Source organism: Octopus bimaculoides, chromosome 10 (assembly GCF_001194135.2).
Source record: "Octopus bimaculoides isolate UCB-OBI-ISO-001 chromosome 10, ASM119413v2, whole genome shotgun sequence".
Taxonomy (NCBI): Eukaryota; Metazoa; Mollusca; class Cephalopoda; order Octopoda; family Octopodidae; genus Octopus; species Octopus bimaculoides.
In genome coordinates, this window is record NC_068990.1 from 46,128,695 (window position 1) to 46,134,076 (window position 5,382).

General features: G+C 35.7%; 1 protein-coding gene across 1 annotated transcript in view; it reads left to right on the plus strand.

Annotated features, from left to right (window-relative positions):
- Window positions 1-271: 271 nt before the first annotated feature.
- The window catches only part of LOC106874137 (tubulin polymerization-promoting protein family member 2), a 68,208-nt gene continuing 63,097 nt past the window's right edge, over window positions 272-5,382 (plus strand). The window contains exon 1 of the mRNA XM_014921766.2: window positions 272-478. The gene's annotated coding sequence lies outside the window, so the exon portion shown is untranslated. The remainder of the gene's footprint in view (window positions 479-5,382) is intronic.

The window sequence follows — 5,382 nt, forward strand, 5'->3', positions numbered from 1 at the left end:
TATATATATATATATATATATATATATATATATATATATATATATATATATGTGTGTGTGTGTGTATGCATACGTGCGCGCGTGTGTATGTATACATACATACTTACACTCACACCCATATACATGTATTTATATGTATAATTAAGTGCATAGAAATCATAAGAAGCAAAATAACCCCCCACCCCCAAGCTTTCAGTAATTGAGGTTTTGTCATAGCACAGAAACGGCGTCTCCTCCCTCTTTGCAGGGAAAAGCTACCTCACTACTTCTGTTCACATACGACACCAAAGAATTGATTCTTATCAATAATCGTAATTCTGCAAGTGTGTGAGCTGTTCAGAATGTTTAATATAGTTGTCAAGCACCAGTAACTAAGGGCGCTTTTGCGCATGTTGCTTGGAGACAAGACAAATTCTTAGCAAACTATCCGTCGGGAATTCATTCCAACAGGAACAGCTAGAAAGACAACACCGGTGATGTAAGTAGCTTATTTCCATTGAACTGTTAGCATACGCATTACGTTGAATTATTTTTTTCTTTCATTTCACTCACACTTATATTATTTTCTTTTAAGTGGTCAAAATGAGACTATATTTTGACAAGTGGGATAATATAGCGGTCATGTATTTTCTGAGTATATATAACGACTGAATTTAATGTAGAATGGTATTAACTGTCAATTGAGACGAAGAACCTCTTGCGCTGCAGCCAAGCCACCACGTTTCTATCGAAACTTCAATTTCTTAAATTCTACTATAAGCAGGCAGTTTTGGTAATTTTTCTTCAGTCCATTGTATATTTATTCAACCTTTGTTGGCGTATATTTTTAGCCTTCAGATAACTTTCTTTTAAAATCACGTGCGTATATTAAATTCTGTAAAGGAGAAAGAAAAGCCCATCACACCCCCGGATTCATTGGAAAATACCTTAATACAATGGAAACAGTTGTAAAGTATATATGTATGTACGTTTGAATTTACCAACAAGAGAAAATGTACTCAATACATGTAAAAGAGTTTCTACAATTACTTGATGTTGGAGTGGGTGGACTTTACTCTCGTTTTCGCTAGTTGCTGTGAAGAACTATATATATATATGCTTATTTTTATGTTAAGTTATAATAAAAAACAATTTTACATTAATATGATAGGTTACTCTATTCTTTTGTACGGCACAAATTTATTATTCCCAAACAAGAATATTGTTGACAGTGCCTCCGAAGTTTCGGCTAGCTAAGACATCGTCGGAGTGGCTTAGCAGGCAGAAACTTCGAAGTCACTGTCAACAACATTCTTGTTTAGGAACAATATGTATGTTTGTGTGTGTGTGTGTGTGTGTGTGCGTGTAATTTCACCGACAGTGACTTCACTGTCGATGAAATTGTTATAAATATTAGACTCTAAATTTCTATTGAGTTTGTTATTTAGTTAATATTCGCCGATTGTTAAGGCAGCGGGCTGGCAGAAACGTTAGCACTCCGGGCAAAATGCTTAGCAGTATTTCGTCTGTCTTTATGTTTTGAGTTCAAATTCCGCCGAGGTTAACCTGCCTTTCATCTTTTCGGGGTCGATAAATTAAGTACCAGTTGCGTACTGGGTCGATCTAATCGAGTGGCCCCTCCCCCCAAAATTTCAGGCCTTGTGCCTAAAGTAGAAAAGAATATTCACTGATTTTATGCAAATAACTAAACCCCACCTAAACATGCATACATACACACACACATATATATATATATATATAGTGGAAAATGTGTGAGATCCTTGGCACAGTTAGCGATATTTGAAAAAAGAAAAAGAACAACTTCACTGGTATTTCTAATCAGTTTAATTTATAATTTAAAAAGTTTTTAATAGAACTAAAATTTATATTATTAAAAAATTAAAAAAATATAAATTAAACTGACTAGAACTACCAATGAAGTCATTCTTTTTCTTTTTTCATATATATAATAATAATAATAATAATAATAATAATAATAATAATAATAATAATAATGATAATAATATTAGGGATAAAAATCCAAATTTACAGGTAAAAATTCAATTAAATTCAATTTATCAAAAATTAAAATTAAATTAAGTTTCACAGTATAAAACATATAAATATATAGTTTTAGAGAAAAGAACCAAAGTTCATGAACTCATCCATGAAAATCCAGTCAGATATACAAAAATTAATAAGTAAATGCACGATAAATAAGTATAATATAATACAAAGTAAATATCATAAGATAAGGATAATACGATTTTTACTTTGTATTATATTATACTTATTTATCGTGCATTTACTTATTAATTTTTCTATATGTGACTGTGGATTTTCATGGATGAGTTCATGAACTTTGGATTGGGACTGGCTTCTTGTCATACCTTGACTAAAATGTCAGTCTTTAAGTATTTTTCCTGATGGTGGTGGATTCTTTGTCGGTTTCGACGATGATCGTGCAGTTCTTCAACGAACTAAATTCCTTCTCGTGAAGTTAACTTGTAAGCTGTTGAGCATTCTACAGATGCGTATAATAGTAACGTAATTATCCGGGTCGGATCAGCGTGACACAATGTGTTAAGGATGGACTCTTGAATTACAAAATTACGGATATGATCGAAGAGCTAGAGGGGGTGGAAAAGAGAGAGAGAGAGAGCAAGAGAGAGAGAGAAAAAGATAGACAGACAGAGAGGGAGAGAGAGAGGGGAGAGGGAGAGAAAGAGAAAGAGAACAGAAGACTTTTGTACTTGACTGATACTTTATTTATCGATCCCGAAAAAATGACAGGCAATAACGTCGGCAGAATTTGATCTCTGGAACAATGGATTTAAGGATCTTATCTACTTGTTTTTCGGACTGCTGTGTATATGTGTACATATGTGTATGTCTATCTGTGTATATGTATGTATGTATGTATGTATGTATGTATGTATGTATGTATATATGTAATGTATGTATATATGTATGTATATGCATGTATGTTGTTTTTCATCATTTAGTTTTTCTCTTCATTCATATTTCCTCTCAGTTTTTTGATATTCCTTACATTATACAACCTAAGACTGCTTTTCGTTTCCAATATATAATTTGGTTGAATTGTTCCGGAGGAGCTGTGTCCACGATCTTTGCTTGCATTTAGAGACTGGTGTAGTTAATGTTCCTCTTGAAGAGGTGTATGTTGATAGCTTCAGAAAATATATTAAAAAAAGAAACGTTATGGAGCGAATTCTACAAGACTGACGTTCTGGGGGAGGCAAGACAAAGTGTAAGGGCTAGAACGGATCCTGGGGGTTGGGAGCACAATTTGGATGACGTGAGAAATTTAAAGTGAGGTGAGAAAGCCTGCGTGGAAATGTCACGAAGCCAGCTGATTTTGTGAAATAGAGTTCAATTTTGTATTAGTAGAAAAAAGCAGGAAGAGACAGCACACATGGGGAATGAAGACTGGAGCGTGTTGCTTAGTAGCGCAGCTAGGATGGCGGATTTTTATGAGGTTACGCTTTTGGGTCTGTTGCATAGGACTGTAGAGGTTTGGTGGCCAGTGGTGGTAGTGGTTGGAAACTGAAAGGCTGCTCTGGGCGGCGCACTCTCATCTATGTCACCGGTGCTGCTGAACGACTTCGTACAAACCAGTCAGTCGCAATTTTTCCTGATTTTTCAAAGCGGTTCAGCATATCTGCTCCCAGATGTGGAAGTAATACTTCATTGTGAGTTTCATCTCTTTTTTTTTTGTTTTGTTCTGAAGAGGAAGGTCAGTCATTGTGATGCAGTGTTTGCTATGTTGAGTAAATGCGTTCACTAGAAAGGATTCCTAATGGTGGGGGAAGTCGAGCATTTGTAGCGACTCTGACGGATTTAGTTGTGTGCTGTTCACGTTTTTCTTCATATATATAATGATTGTGTCTCTAGGTTGCTAAACAAGACAAAATCAGTACGACACCATTCCAAGGTGTTTTCGGAATCTCTATTCATTGAGTCAATGCAGAAATGGTGTGACATGTAGATGGCGTTGGATTAAATAGAAAAACTTCGGTTTTGCTCCCAATTTTAATAGTTCTATATTATGTAGAATTGGAACAAAGTGGGTGAAATGAAATAACTTTAATACTTGGTTATCTTTTACTTGTTTCACTCATTGGACAGCGACCATTTTGGGGGCACCGCCTGGAAGAGTTTAATCGACGTCAAACCGCCAAGTTACGAGGGCGTAAACAAACTAACACCGGTTGTTAAGCGGTGTGGGGGAGGACAAGCGCAAACACAGTAACATACAGACAATCATACACACATATGATGGGATTTCACATAGTTTCTGCCTGCCAAATTCACTCACAAGGTATTGGTCGATTCGGGGTATGTTGTAGAGGATACTTACCGAAAATGTCACGCAGTGGAACTGAACCCAAAACCACGTGGCTGCAAAGCGAGCTTCTTAACTACACAACCATACCTGCGCCTAATGGATAGGAATGTTTTCAGATTTATTCTTCATAAAAAAAGAAAAAAACTTCAAAATTTATTTTAAAAAAAAAACGGATAAAAATTAAACAGGATTGTCTTGTCTTTTATAGTAGCAAATGAGAAAATTAAGCTTTGTGTTGGGTGTTTTTCATTGTGTGGGTGGTTGAATTTCTGGTTTCAAAGGCCTTTTTAGCGACGGGGGAATCATTGTTCTTTTCACAAATCTTTACTCTGCTTAAAGACGGGTGGAAGTGAGAAAAACTGTTTTTACAGCTGAGAAATCTGTTACTGCCTGTAAATGTCAGCTGTTTTGCAATGAGGCATTTTAACACAAGAGAAGGTTATTTCAAATTTGATGTCCCTCTGGTATTTATTCATTTACTTATTTATTTATTTATTTATTTATTCGTTCATTCAGTTTGTGAATAATATCATCGTTGGTTACTGGTTATAGGTTTATAACAGGCCAATCGCTGGTTCACTGCGAGAGGTGTTTGTAATTCGGTGGATTTCACTCGAGGAGCACCGGCTGTGTGCCGAGGTTTACAAATATCACTATATTAGCAAAAGATATTCACACGCTCTAAAGCATGCACGTACGCTCGCATGCGCACACGTATGCATCCATCCATTCCATCCATCCATCCATCCATCCATCCATCCATCCATCCATCCATCCATCCATCTATCTATCTATCTACTATGTATCTATTCATTTTATGCACAATTCATAAAAACAATCAAACATTAAGAGAATCTATATATATAAAAATGAGAATGTCTGTCTGTCTGTCTGTCTGTCTGTCTGTCTGTCTGTCTGTCTGTCTGTGTGTGTGTGTGAATCCCTAGAACTCGAGAACTACGCAACCAATTTCATTCAAATTTTACACATGCCTTACTTAGGGTTCCAGTCAAAAAAAATTATTAACTTCTTGC